The sequence below is a fragment of the Oryx dammah genome, unplaced genomic scaffold (assembly GCF_014754425.2).
Source record: "Oryx dammah isolate SB20612 unplaced genomic scaffold, SCBI_Odam_1.1 HiC_scaffold_13, whole genome shotgun sequence".
In the NCBI taxonomy this organism is placed as follows: domain Eukaryota; kingdom Metazoa; phylum Chordata; class Mammalia; order Artiodactyla; family Bovidae; genus Oryx; species Oryx dammah.
In genome coordinates this window covers 51,748,965-51,764,783 of record NW_024070197.1, presented here as the reverse complement: position 1 = coordinate 51,764,783, position 15,819 = coordinate 51,748,965, and the positions used below count along the sequence as shown (strand labels likewise).

At 46.2% G+C, this 15,819-nt stretch overlaps 1 pseudogene; it reads left to right on the top strand.

The window, feature by feature from the left end:
* The first annotated feature begins 12,233 nt into the window (after positions 1-12,233).
* Positions 12,234-13,518, top strand: LOC120873252 (annotated as a pseudogene).
* Positions 13,519-15,819: the final 2,301 nt, after the last annotated feature.

The window sequence follows — 15,819 nt, the reverse complement described above, 5'->3', positions numbered from 1 at the left end:
GTATGTGCAAACAACCACTGGGCGATGCCTCTGTTTGAGTGTCCAGAAAAAGAAAAGGAGGTTGAATTGGAAGCAACTGCTCCCTTTACCCTGATTGGAGAGTGTCCCCAGCGCCCAGGGGACAACACAAGTTCATGCAATGAGATGAAAACTGTTCGTGTACAAACACCCTCAGTAGTTTTTGTCCCTAGTCTTTAAGAAAGAATGCCACTTCTGACCACATGTCTCCTCCCTTCTCTGAAGCCCTCTGAGGAGAGGTCTATAATCCCCATGAGACTCAGGCCTTCAGGTAGGGCTGCATCTGGACCACAGAACCATAGTCTAGACCACCAGCAAGGCAGCCTGAGGTCGCACAGAATGCCTGAATTGGAAACAGAAAACCTAAGTCCAAGCCTGGACCTTACCACCTCACCCCTCTGAGCCTTGGTGTCCTCATCTGTAAAATGGGGGTAACAGGACAAGCTCTTTCCCATGTCACAGTGATTCACGCATTCTGTTCCCTCTTCCAGGGGATGCTCTTCCCAGGCTCTCACAACTGTTTCCTTCCTGTCCCAGAAGTCTTCCAAATGCCACCTCCTCAGAGGCACCTTACCATCCAAAGTAAACTCCCACCCCAGCCACTTTGTATCACAGCATCCTGTTGAATTTCACCAGGCAGGTGCCACCACTGGGATTGTCTCTGTCCTCTCTAGACCGTCGTCTCTTCCGGATGAGAATGCAAGCACCACGAAGGCAGGATCCTGGCCACCTCAGTGCCACTCTATACACCAGGACCCGCACACAGGACACGCACACTGTACTTCGGTTGGATGAGCGATGCTTCCCCAACTCCCAGGGTTGCTTTGGGGTTGGGGAAGCCTGTGTGAGCAAGCAGTCTGCACCTCAAGAGTTGGTGGGTATCACTAAGTAGACCTCAGATATACCCACTCGTGTGCTCCCTAGGAAACCAAGAGCTGGAGTTTTGTGTAAAAAGCCTCAAATCATAAGATTTGGAATGCTGCACTTTGCCAGCTTGCCAGAGTACAATTTTGCTAGGAAATAAAAATATATAATACTGCCACAGAATTCAGAGCCAGTAAGAATCCCAGCTTATTAGCCAGACCAGATGCATCTTCCCCTCCTTGTCAGTTATGTTCACCAAACATTTAGGAATCAACTTTCAAAGTTCTTTCAAAACGGGAACCCAGCCCAGGCTCCACGCTGGAGTTCAAGTTACATTTGGATGCTAAGCTTAGCACCTAAAATAAAACTGAACTTCTCCATGGTGTCTCAACACCCCATCCTCCCAAGAGTGGCCCATCAGCTGACATTCAAGTTAGGAGAGCAGAGTCTGCACTTTACAGCAGTCAGACCCCCCACCACCACCACCACCACTGACAGGGACACCACCCACCTGCAGGGCCTCAAATTTCCTCATCAGTGAAATGGGGATAATACTACGTAAATAGCTACATAAAGACCAATCCTTACAATAGTGTTAGCCATCAGCAGGCACTCAACAAACAATACTTGTGATCAGCAGTCCTTGCTGAGAGGCTTTGAGCTAGTCATTTCACTTTCTAGACTGCAAAGTGGGTACAGAAGTCCTTTCCTGCTTGCAAGCTTGCTGAGACAGTCAAATCAGATCATGTTGGAGAATGTGCCAGTTCCCCAGGGATGCATGGTCTCCCCTTGCTGACTGAGGGGAATCAGAGAGAGGCTAAAGAGGTTTTAAGAGCATTTCTCCTTTAAGCAAATCCATGGGAATGAAATCTTGTCCTGAACTTTTAATCAGAGCTATGAACCAAGCCGGCTTAAAACTCAACATTCAAAAAACTAAGATCATGGCATCTAGTCCCATGACTTCATGGCAAATAGATGGGGGAAAGGTGAAAACAGTGACAGATTTTCAAAATCACTGCAGACAGTGACTGCAGCCATGAAATTAAAAGATGCTTGCTTCTTGTGAGAAAAGCTATGACAAACCTAGAACAGTGTATTTAAAAGCAGAGTGATTACTTTGCCAACAAAGCTCCACATAGTCAAAGCTATGGTTTTCCCAGTAGCCATGTACAGATGTAAGAGGTGGACAATAAAGAAGGCTGAGTGTTGAAGAACTGATGCTTTCAAACTGTGGTGTTGGAGAAGACTCTTTAGAGTCCCCTGGACTGCAAGGAGATCAAACCAGTTAATCCTAAAGGAAACAGACCTTGAATATTCGTTGGAAAGACTGATGCTGAAGCTGAAGCTCCAATACTTTGGCCGCTTGATGCAAAGAGCTGACTCATTGGGAAAGACCCTGATGCTGGGAAAGATTGAAGGCAAGAGGAGAAGGGGACAGCAGGGGATGAGATGGTTAGATGTGAGTTTGAGCAAACTCTGGGAGATAGTAAAGGACAGGGTAAGCCTGGTATGTGGGGTCACAGAGTCAAACACGATTCAGCAGCTGAACAGCAACAGTAAACCACATGCTAGGGGAGATATGGGGTGGGGTAGAGATGTGCTATGACAGTCATTAGCATGGGCATATTGGAACAGCAAGATGGAGCTGTGGTTAAAGATGCAGTCTTCAGGCCAGCAGCTGCAAGAGTGGGGAAGAGGTCAGTGGGGCTGGAAAGGGCTCAGCTGCACAGTGCCACAGCTAGCCCCAGATGGCACCCTGTGCAAATGTGAAAAAGACACCCCTTCCCCAAGATACTCTGCTCCCATTGTCTGCAAAACTGACACAATAAATATACAAATCTACAATGACTACTATGTGAGTAGTGCCTTGAATTGAGCAGTGCACAACTTACACAACCGTACTTAGCAGCCTGAGGAGACCATGAACTCAACAAGGTTTAAGGAAATCAGCTGAGCACAGATACGTGGATTTTAAATGGTTACAAACAGAACATGGAAAAGGACCTCAGCAGATGTGGAGAAATTGGAACCCTTATGCATTACTGGTGGGAATGTAAAATGATTCAGTTACTGTGGAAAACACTTGGCAGTCCTTCAGAAAGTTAAACATAGAAGTACCACATAATCAGTAATTCAGTCCTAGATCTATACCCAAAAAGAACTGAAACAAAAAGTTGTTCAGAAATGTTCATGGCAGCCTTATTCACAACAGCTAAAAGGTGGCAACAGCCCAAATGTCCATTACCAGAATGGATACATAAAATTCATCCACACAACAGAATAATAATCAGTCATAAAAAGGAATGAAGTACTGACACATGCTACTATGTGGATGAGACTCGAAAATATTATGCTGACAGAAGCCCATCACAAATAGCAGTGTGATTCCATTCCTTAAACTGTTCAGAAGAGAGAAATCCACAGACACAGAAAGCAGAGTAGTGATTGTCAGAGCTTGGGCAGAGGAGGGAACAGGAAGTGACTGCTTAAAGGTCCTGGGTCTGCTGGGGCGACAGAAACATTTCAGAACTAGAGAGAGGTGATGAGTGCACAATAGTGGATGGACAAAATTCCACTGAATGTAATACTTTAAGATGGTTAATTTTTCATTATGTGACAGTCATCTAATTCTCAAAATCCCTCAGCAGTTACATTTACAAAAAGCCAACAAGGACAGAGAATGACACACAGACCAGGTGCCCACCCCTCAATGCTAGAAGGACACATAAACCCCAGCAGGAACTTAGATCTCGCTGGGAAAGGGAAGAAAGGGGCGGGGGAAAACTGACTCTCCATGACAGTCTTAAACTCAGCATGACCAGGTTTCTTGGAACCAGCAGGTTGGATCTTCCAGAGCTTGGTGGACACGGGATCTCAAGAGGTAAGTTTGATTATAGAGAAATAAGAAAAGGCACAGCTGTGCACACTTAACTTCAAAAATATGAAAGTCAATGTCTACACTTGGAGTAGAATCCTCTTATCATTCCCATCATATAGACAAGGTACACCAAGACCTGGAGGCTAAACCACCTGCCCACGGGACACAGCTAACGCCTAATATATGAACTCAGGCAGCCTAACCCTAGAGCCCCAGTCCAGACACACTCCCTCTGTTACGTCCCACATGAAGGGAGGTCACCAGGCTAAGGAGGCTGTCAGAGCAAAGGAGCAGAGGGCTGAAAGAGAATGCATGCTTCTGGGTGTATGCCAAATCTGAATCATGGAGCTGATGGTGGCGATGAGGTGGGTGGGGATGGCGATGAGGATGCTGATTATGAGGGTGATGGTGATGGTGATGATAGAGATGGGAATAGTGTGCATAGAACGGGATATCTCTAAGGACTGATTCAGGAAAACTATTTAAAACCCTTTGTTTAATTTCTGGCATACAGTAAAGCCCTCAGTGAATGCTAACTACTGTGACCATTACTGCTATCATTATAAACTTCTGGTTTTAAATCTGCTTCTAAGCAATTTTAAGTAGATTTGTATGTACCCCTCAACCTGTGACCTGTATTAATCAAGGTTCTTACAGTTAAATAAGGCCCATGTCCAGCTCGTTCATTCCAATCAAGGAATTATTTGCTTCTCCCAACTAGACAGTCTGTGCTGTTGTTAATGTGGACTATAAGGTCAACACAGTGTCTCCACTCCCGCTCTCCCTACTTCCCTCTGCTGTTTTCCTTGCTCCAGGGTTTCATTTGGGGTAGGTTCTCCCACAGGGATGGCAAGGAGCTTCAGGCAGCCTCACGCCCAAACCCTCACAGCTTGGCAATCCCAAGGGCAAAGGGAATGTCTCTTTGGCTGTGTTCCAGAAGACTCCTGGAAGGCTCTACCCACCAGGTCAGAGGGCATCTTCCAATCAGTCACTGAGGTCAGAAAGGGTAGAGTGTTCTCGCTACTGAGCCCAGGTGCCATGCTCGAACAGTCAAGTGAGCGGGGAGTAGAGGGAAGGTGATTCCTTAAGGGAAACAAAGGGGAGATGAGTGTGGAGTAGATGAAATCAGTAGATGGCCACTGCATGTCCGGGATGTTGGGAGGTCCAGAGGTGGACAGCCTGCCCCTTAGGGGAAGCATCTATTCAGCTGGCATCTACTGACGGCTTACATGCACCACTCAAGCTTACTGTGCGCACAGCAGCCCATTTCCTGCAGAGCTAGAGAATTTGGCCTCTTACCCAGCCCCAGGAGGGAGGTTGGGGTCGGCCACAGCTGTAGACCAGGAAAGACACTGCTTCTTCCATTACAAGAAAGGGTTAAAGTGTTGGGGAGGAGCCTCCCCATTTGGGCAGCCGAAGGGAGGGAGCCCACACACAGGCTTCCTGCAGGGGAGGGAAAGACTGGGTGGCCTGGGGCAAGGTATGCTGGGGTGGGCCTGCTTACTCAGAAAGCCCAGAGCCAGCAGGCCCTGGGTCAAAGTTTAGCCCCCCGAGAGCCTCTGGGTTGAGTTCATTCTTCTTAACTGATATCATGAGGCGTCTTCTGGAGGAGGAAGGAAATGATCTCCCAGGAATGCATGTAAAGATGGTCTGCGGGTGTTTCTGGGATTGGGCAGGTGACAGGAGCTGTGGAATTGAAAGTGGTATGTGTGCAAGAGAGAGTGAATGTGAGTGCAGGCTGTGCAAGTGTCTGTGTGTGCTATTGTATGAGGAGACCTCCATCTGTCTCAGCCATTAATCCCCTAAACCAGTCAGGGTCACAGTAAACCTCCCCAGAGCACCTCCTGAGTGCTGGGCACGGAGCTGAGTGCCCTCCTCCTCCTCTGGGATGGCTGAGAGAGGTGAGGCATGGACTAACTTGGCCGCTGTTTCTCAGAGACGCTGACTGACCGACATACCCAGTGCTGCACCCTGGGACTCACCCAAACCTTCTGACTCCAAAGCTGCCACCTTTCCACTGCAGCCCATGGCCTCCCCGATCCCTGACAAATGGCCATCTGTGTTTCCTTGTCCAGAATTGGGAAACTCATTGAATCTAAAGGAAACAACCCTCTGTGCCAGAGGATGCAAACTAGAGACCCTTGGGATGGACTCACCCCTCACGTGGGTTTTGTTGGTCATCTCTTTTTTTGGTAAAACTTTAGGTTTTATCATCTTCAGGCAGTTCATCATAGCTCACCATGCCATATTTCCTTACATCCCCAAACACCAATCATTTCTGTCATCTGCCCAGCTACTCAAGGCATTTCAGGGAATCAGAATGAATGGCTATTGACACTGGTAACTGTCAGACAACTCTTTGTCAAAGTGAGCTGTGAGTTCAGCCCTCCTTGGCATAGTTCTACCTCTGTACACAGAAGGTGTCTAATTCATCTTCCCATTATGGTGAGGATGATGGCAGTGATGATAATACTAAAAAAAAAAAAAAATTACCCAGGACCCTTATTAAAGTGGTGCTATTGCTGTTTAGTCACTAAGTCAGTCTGACTCTTTGCAACCCCATGGACTGTAGCCCACCAGGCTCCTCTGTCCATGGGATTTCCCAGGCAAGAATACTGGAGTGCGTGGCCATTTCCTTCTCCAGGGGATCTTTCTGACCCAAGGAGCAAACCCACATATGCTGATTAGCAGGCAGATTCTTTTCCACTGAGCCACCCTGTCAAAGTGGTAAGGTTGCCTTTATTCAAGACTTCTCTGTAGCTCAAATGGTAAAGAATCTGCCTGTGATGCAGGAGACCAGGGCTCGATCCCTGGGTTGGGAAGTTTCTCTGGAGAAGGGAATGGCAATCCACTCCAGTATTCTTGCCTGGAGAATTCCATGGACAGAGAAGTCTGGTGGGCTACAGTCTGTGGGGTCGCAAAGAGCCGGACACGACTGAGTGACTAACACATATTGCAATAGGAGTAGGGCCCAGTGAGACACTGCAGGAAAAAAGAGAGATTGGGTTCAACTCAATTCAACAAGGAAAAATGAGAACTTAATAGCTAGTGTCAGTGGATGGAAAATTAATAGTAGGAAACACCAGGGATGAGGGTGAATATGGCTAAGCTGACCAACAGGATTCATGCTGAAGGCAGGCCAGGTGGTCAGACACCACCAAGGGAGAGTGGGAAGGAGGCGCTGTGTTGTATGTTGAGGGTGGTCAGATATCAAAAGTGGGGGATTCTGGCTAAACTGACTAAGCAGACTTCGTGCTAAAATTGGGCTCCTGAGGACATGCCGAAGGATGAGGCCTCATGGAAAAAGTGCTCAGGGGAGCCTGACTAGAGTCTGGTCAAGGGAGAGTGGTTAAGTGGTGAGTGACTGGCCCCTAGCCCCACCCTCGACACGTCTGCTGTTGTGCACTGCAACACTGCTGGCATCGGTTCATCAGGTCTGACCAAGGCAAAGACACCTTTTGGTTATAGCTTCATTTCAGTTACAAAGACGCATGTTTTGAATTTTGAAACCACTCATGGCCCCTTATTTCTCACCTTCATAACTCCCAGGGTCCTAGAGCTGGGAAATTCTGATCTAGAATAAAACTGTGCTCCAGTCCACAGCAGTGGGGAGTCTGTCCCAGCTTCAGAGAGCCGCCCAGGCAAGCCAGCCTTCCTGGGGGCTTGGGTATAAGTACTGGGCATTTAGGCCGACTGACGGACATTTTGACCACAGTCCTCACCCCAAGCACCCCGTCAGACTGGCCCAGGCTCTACCAGGCCACATTGGAAGTTCACCTTCTTCCTCTACCCATCCCATTTCCTCTGCTTCCTTTCAAAAGTATTCATCACCCAAAAGTCTTGCACCCAACCTGCCTCAGTATCTAGTCCAGAGGCCCACCTGTGACAGATGCAGTGAAGAATTCAAGCCTTTCTCCCCTCACACAGTCTCAACCCTGGGGGTCATGGGTACATTTGCCTGACACCTCCAAATACATCTGAGAGCCTCAGTTATCCAAGCCAGAGCAGTGGGGCTGATGATGAAGATGGGAGGGAGAGGAAGGGGAAGGAAACCAGAACCTCTATAACCCTGCAGTTACCCTCCTGGCTGAACACACCATGGGAAATCAGAGTTTACAGTTCCTTTCCCCAAAACAAAAGGAAGTGCCTTAAAGACAAGAAAAAGACGTTAACACAGGGTCTTTAACAGGGTGCCTGGCAACCAGTCGGCCTTCAGCAAGTCGCAGTATGCCTGTCCCACACGAGGGGCCCTCCAGATTCATTTCCACTGCTCAGGAGAAGCAGATCAGACTTGAAGTCTGGAAACGGGGCACTGAGAGGGTCTGGGTTCTGGCACAGATGGCGCTTTCTACTGTGTGGGGGTAGGGAGGCCAGTCCCCTGTTGCAGGACTTATTTTCCAAGTCCAAGTTGCTGCTCTAACAACAAATCCAATTTCATTTGGCAGTGAGGAAATGCTCACCCATTCGACCTTGCTAATCTGCTCCCTGGTAGCCTGGCAAAAAAAACTTCTAGATTCGACACTCTCTGATGAAGGAGGAAAATGTTCCAATTCCTTGACAACAGTGAGGCCCTGTGTCCTCAGCAGAGGATGAATGACATAGCCATTGTTAGCCCCACAAAGGGTTCAGACAGGAACGGTCCAAGGCCCTGGGAACAAGGTGGAAAGGTGGGCGTGGTCCCTTTAACTAATAAGGGTCACCTGAGAGCTGAGGGGGTCTTGCAGGCCCTGAACTGTGTTTCCCACATTCCAAGGAGAGAAGCATCCACGTGCACATTCCTCAAACAGGCCAGCAGTTCCACAGCCTCTCCTGGGCGTCTCCTTGAGCAGGGTGGTGCACACGCACACACACACACATACACACAGGCCCAGTTCACACCTGATCTTCTCTTCTGTGTCAGCGGGGAGGGTGGGTGGGAAGGTGACTTTTCAGGTTGGAGGGTCACTGACCCGAGAATGCACAAGCAAACATCCTAAAACACCACAGAGAGCCTCTGGAAACTGATTGGAACCAGTTGTGTGGTCGACAAGAATGAGGGCCGCAGAGGACTGGAAGGCCAGGACAATGTCTGCTCTGTTCTGAGGCAGGGAACAGATGCCAGCGTTCTTCTGACTTTACAGCTTTTTCTTGGCTTGTGCGGGTGAAAGAGGCTGATTAAAAATGGGGCCCGTGTTGGGTGCCGAGCAGCCTGCCAGAATGTGGCACAAGACACGGTGGGCCCGCTGGAACCCTCGCTGCCCCCAGTTCCCACTGGACACATGCAGCAGGCAGCCCAGCTCCCAAGGCCAAGAGGCCCCAGGGATGCTCCTTCCCTGCCTCTCAGGCCTTCTTCCTGCCCCTGTGCCCGAGGCCAGGCCCAGGCTAAGAAGCAGAGCTGCACCAACACCCTCTGCCTTCCTCCAACTAATAAAACCTTTCAGAAATGGATGGAAAGACATTCATCCCCTCCAAACCCATTTCTTCCTGTAGCGGTGTCGTAGGTAAAACCGAGTAAGCCCAGGGCATTGAGTTTCACTGGGCGAGTCACTGTGTGGTCTGTTCTGAGAGCCAAGACTTTCCAACCATACATTTCAACGGCGGTTACTCAAGTTTGGGTAAGAAAACACTTACCCAATTTCCGAGCAGACAGTGAACCGCGGGGCCTGTAACAGATACGGAGAGAAGGAGCATGCGTTTCCCGGCAGCGCCCAGCTCCCCAGCCTGTGCACACGTCTACGGGGCTCCTACAGGATGCGGCCAGGCCTGCCAATTAGCCTCTGGCCCCTTCTACTGGAGATGGGGCAAGGGTCCCCCGTGTGCGATTCAGAGAATTTCACACGGTGCCCGCTCCTCTGCTAGAGGGGTCGAGGCTCACGGGAGGAAGCTGGAATGCAGATTGGAAAATGAAAATATTCTGTTAATGAGGAGCCAGAAAAGACTGGAAATGCCAGAGCTAGAAGGGGCCTTGGAGAGGGGCGAACTCAGGTCTTGGGGCCTCGGTGGCCTCGTCCATAAAACGAAGGAGCCGGGGTGGAGGGGGGCTGAGACCAGCAGTCCAAGGCCACCCAAGGTGTTAGCGGCTCAGCTGGGCTCAGACCCCTGACCCCAATCCAGGGCTCTTCCTGCCACGTCATGCTCCCCATCCAGAAAGCCCAGTGAGTGCTCAGAGGGAGGCAGCTTCCATGGGAGTGTTTGCTCTGCTACACCCAGGAGGTGACTCTCCAGACCAGAGGAGCATCTGACCTTTCCTTTACACAGCCTTCTGTGATGGATCTGACCCCTGGAGCCACTTCTGACAGAGGCGCCTTCATTCATTCCACAGTGCGCTGAGTCGTTCCATGGTGTGTGTGTATGCGTGTGTGTGTGTGTGTGTGTGTGTGTGTGCGCGTGTGTGCTTGCGCTCATGCATAATTGTATGCACGTGTGTGTGATATTTACTGAGCCTCCATCACCACCTCCATCCCACCCAATGACATGCTGCTCCTGTTCTGGGATCTAGGGATACAGTACAACCAAGGCATCACCCTCACCCTACAGGAGTTCCAGGCCAGCTGAGGGGGCAGATACTGAGCTGGACAGCGGTCCTTGCCTTCCCACAGACGGGCAGTTCCCTAAGGATGGGACAGTACGTTCTCTCCACCCCAAAGCTCACTGATGACCAGATGACTGATAGCAAGCCACACACACTGCTGGTCGGCTGGTGACTGGTTGACTCATTATTGGTTGGTTGTTATTGGTTAGGTGAATGGTTGCTAATAATTGGTTAGTTGGAGGACATCCCTGGTGGTCCAGTGGCTAAGACTCCAACTCACAATGCAGGGAGCCAGAATTAGATCCCTAGTCAGGGAACTAGATCCCACATGCCAATCCCATGTGCCAAAAATAAGACCCAGCACAGCCAAATAAATAAATAAGATTATCTTTTTGAAACAATTTTTTTAAAATAAACATTAAAAAAAAAAATTGGTTCGAATCAGTTCTAACGAGGTGGATGAAACTGGAGCCTATTATACAGAGTGAAGTAAGCCAGAAAGAAAAACACCAATACAGTATACTAACACATATATATGGAATTTAGAAAGATGGTAACGATAACCCTGTATGTGAGACCACAAAAGAGACACAGATGTATAGAACAGTCGTTTGGACTCTGTGGGAGAGGGAGAGGGTGGGATAATTTGGGAGAATGGCATTGAAACATGTATAATATCATATAAGAAACTAATCGCCAGTCCAGGTTCGATGCAGGATACAGGACGCTTGGGGCTGGTGCACTGGGATGACCCAGAGGGATGTTACGGGGAGGGAGGAGGGAGGGGGGTTCAGGATGGGGAACATGTGTACTCCCATGGCGGATTCATGCTGATGTATGGCAAAACCAATACGATATTGTAAAGTAATTAGCCTCCAATTAAAATAAATAAATTTAAATTTTAAAAAAATAAATAAAATAAAAAATTGGTTCATTGGTTGTTTGGGTGGATGGGCGGTAAGTTGATGGACTATTTACTAGTGGTTGTTATTGGTTGGGTGGTGGTTGTTCACTAATTGGTTGGTTAGTTGATTGGTTGGCTGGCTAAAAACAAAAGCCATATCTAAACCAGCATCATGTCCTAAAAGGAACATGGACTTTGGAGTCAGAGAGCATGGATCCCACTCCAAGTTCTGCTACTTCCAAACTTTACAACCTACAGAAAATCCCTTCTTATCAACACCAAGACACAAGACCCTCACCTGTAAAATAGGGATAATAGCACCTACTTTGCACTTAACATGCGTAAAGTGACTTGTACATCAACAGCCCTCAGCAAATGGAAGCTGTTATCATTACTCCTACACATTGTGGAAATGAAAATTAGTGTCTGTAACGTGTAAGGCACCCTCACACACCCTTAACATGATGTTACCTTGAGATTTGCACATGGTCACATAGCCCTGTCTATGCCATGAGTGATGGGCCCAGAAAGAAACAGAGCTCATCAGAGCCGTTGCATAAGAAGAGCCAACCTGTAACTTAGACAATGCATAGACCTCATAAAGGAGTTTCCAAATGGCACTGGCACTCAAGGCTTCCTTCCCTTGACCACTGGGGAGTAAAAGCCAGCACGAAACATAAGCGTTGGATGGAGAGAGGTTCCCCACTTGGACGTTCACAAGCATCTTTACAGTTTGCAAATCACATTAATATCTATTACATCATGTGACCCTTGGTACACTCCTAGAAGGCAGGCAAAGTTCAATTAGTCTCCCTATTCTACAGATGAGGAAACTGAGGCTCAGAGAAGTAGAGTTGCTCACACAAGTCACACAGCATAGCCCAGAGGAAGTCCTATACCTTCGTCCTGAGGCACATGTTTTATGGGTATTGAATAGGAATCCTTGGTCCCAAAACACCTCTGAAGTTGATATTCCAGTTTGAAATCCAAGGCAGGTACTTTTGTCAACATGCTCTCTAAGGACAACCTACTACTCAAACACAGAAACGGGCCCCAGCCTCTGAGACGCCACCATGGCTAGCACGCTCTCTGTGCTGTCTGGGGATGGCTGAGGGAGAAGTAAAGCAAGATTTCAAGATGGAAAGTCTACCAAACTTGGCTTTGATGTTACTTAGCAATGGCACCCCACTCCAGTACTCTTGCCTGGAAAATCCCATGGATGGAGGAGCCTGGTGGGCTGCAGTCCATGGGCTCGTTAAGAGTCGGGCATGACTGAGCGATTTCACTTTCGCTTTTCACTTTCATGCATTGGAGAAGGAAATGGCAACCCACTCCAGTGTTCTTGCCTGGAGAATCCCAGGGACGGGAGAGCCTGGTGGGATGCCATCTATGGGGTCGCACAGAGTCAGACACAACTGAAGTGAGTTAGCAGCAGCAGCAGCACTCCACAAGCTGGTGCCAATCCACCATCTCCCCATTCAAGTAGTTCAAGAAAACAACCTATGAGTGTAACCCTTAGAAAATGATTAAGGAAAACCAGATCTTCATTTAATTCCTGTTGCAGTGTGGTAAAATGGCTTAAAGTAGAGAGTGAGGAAAATGATCAGATTTTTTCAGAGAAATCAGCACCTTCAACAGAAGAAAGCTGTTTGGAATTTCACGAAAATTTTAAACACATCAATAGTGAATTTGAAGAAAGTACATATCTGAAAGATACCTTCAAGAATATCAACGTTTGTGAATCTAAATCACTTGATACTGAGTCAGGCAGTGATCTCCAAAATGACTTTATGAATGAAAATCTTGCCAAACATGAACTAAACAAAGAAAAAGCAAAATTGATGAAGCAGATTCAAGAGAAAGAAGACCTTCTTCGGAGGCTGAAGCTAGTCAAAATGTATAGATCAAAAAATGACCTGTCTCAGTTACAGCTGTCAACAGAGAAGTGGAGAAGCTATAGCCAGCAGTTGCTTTATGAGTTGCAGTCAGCTATGTCTGAGGAGAACAAGAAACTAAGCCTTACTCAGCTGATAAGAAACTAAGCCTTACTCAGCTGATAGATCATTATGGGTTAGATGATAAATTGCTACACTATAACAGAAATGAAGAAAAATTTATAGGTGTTTAACTCATAATTTTTTCCTCCAGAATATCTTTGTGAATGACAACTTAATTAAAAAATACTTATACATTTTAAAGGGAAGATATAAACCATTATGGCCTGGAGAAAGATATCCTGGTGAACCTGGATCAATTTAGGGCCTCTGTTATATAAATATAAACAAGGTTCAAAAATGAAAATTTAGTGTTTTGAATAAATTTCCCAAAGAAAACTTGCCAGTTAAAGAAAGGTGAAAAAAAATTTTTTTAAATTGAATCATATTAAGATAAAAAAGAAAAACACAGAAATGTTCTAAACCACTATTTTTTAAAATTTTCCCATGAAAATTCCAAAGAGCTATAAATGAAAAATAAACATGAGGTTATTAACATTAATCCAAACATCATACAATTCTGGAAAATACCAAGGTGATGAGATGCCAGCTCAAAAGACACTGGCTCAGCTCCCATCACGTGTGTGGCAGGGACCCATTGTCCAACCTATCACTCCAGGACTGTGGAAAGTGGGCATGACACCCTTCTTCTTCCTAGTAATGTCTTGCTCCAAGCTCCTGTTTGCACTGAAGTTTTCCACTTACACATCATATCACTGTCCCACATGTGACTGTCCTTGTTCTATTCATGTAGATTAGACCCAGTGAAAAAGAAAATTGATTAGAAGATAGAGCTAAATGATCACACAGAATGCAACATACAGAAATTAAGTGGTAGAAAACATGAAGAGAAGTTAAGAGACATGGAAGACAGAATGAAAAGCTCCAACAAATAGTTAATAGTATTCCTTAAGGAGAAAATAGAGAATGAGAGAGAAATAACAACCTAAAGTTTTTCCAAAATCAGTATATGAATACTCAGACCAAAGGAACATGCTAACTCACAAGCAGTTTGGGATGGATGGATGGATAGATGGGTGGGTGGATGAACAATCTAGTGGTAGACTTGAATAGTGACATATCTGTGAAAAGATCCCCTTAGCTTAAAGCCAATAAAATAAAATCCTAAATCATCTTGCTGCCAAGTTCATCTCCCAGAGGACTGAAAGAGTTCTAAAACTCTGAACCTCACTCTGACCAACAAAAAAGAACTAAAGAACTTCTTGAAGATGTGGCAATACATGAACTCCTTTACAAAGTAACAAAAGTTAAATCCCTACCTCACCTCATAGATAAAAATAAACTCTAGAGTCACTAAACAGTTAAAGATGAAAAGCAAAATATTAAAACATTTAGAAGAAAATATAGAATAGCTTTATGAATTTTTAGAATTTTTTAAATGAGATAAAAATACAAAAATACATCATCATCATCAAAATCATCACTATCATCATCCTATTGCCAACAATTAACACACAACGAGCACTGACCATCCACATTTAATCCTACACATTCCACGTGCATCTGCTCATTTAACTCTTATGAAAACCGCCAGAGGTATATATAGAATTATTGTTCCCATTTTATAGATGAGAAAGCTGAGGCTCAGAGAAGTCATAAGACCTGCGCCTTGTGCTGCAGCTGGGAAGTCACAGGTTTGATGCCACAACTGGCCCATGTCCGTGTCTTCTGTCTGCCATTTTAGCTCCTGGCTCATGCCTGTCATTCTTGAGTTCTCTACCAAATATCTATGACCTGCCAGTTTGAAGTCCATCCTCTTCACGCAGGAGCCAAAATATATTCATCTACACATTTCACAGAGTTTGTTAGGACCTACTAGGTCCTGGGGGTTCTGCAAGACCCCAGAGAGGTTGAGTTCAATTTCACATGACTCATTTCATCAGACTGATGGGAAATACCAGGGCAAACATTTTAAGTTTAGAAACACAAACAAACATACTGAATATTTTCCAAAGTTTCTATCATATAAGCATCAATATGAGAGCTTTGAGCCTAATGTAAAGTGAAAGATCGACACTGGAGAGGGTGGGAGTGAATAAATCATCTCCCCAACCCCAGGTTTGATGGAGAAAACTGTTTTTGCAGGTGGAAAATGACTACATTTCAATCAGGATCAAATTCCGAAGGCTTTGCCAGCATTCACAAGTGCCCACATGGTATAGAGCCCTGGCCTGGCCAACTTCCTACTCAATAACCTATTTCTACAGCTCTTTGGATATTAAAAAAGTTGAAATACAAGATAAACTCAGCTGAAACCCAAATGAATGGATTCGTTCCCATTTTAATGCCATATGAGGGTGTTTTATAGCCTGTACTGTGTATCTTTTACACATCTATTTTTAAATACTGCAAACTAAATGATCATGATAAAATATATAAAACCCTTTACGAAATTCCATCTACAAAATTACAGCAAGATCTAGATGGTAAAAATGTGCAGTCAAGGCTGTTAGGCAGTGATGGCAGGGCTTGAGTTGTACTGAATCAGTCCTTTGAACAAGGGGCATAGCTAAAATACCTTGATCTCCTTCCTGAAAGTTGTCCCAATTGTAAACCCACCTCCTCCATGAAAATGCAGGAACTTACAAGTGATCAGATGCAGCTAAGTGACAATCAAGTTATGAAAATG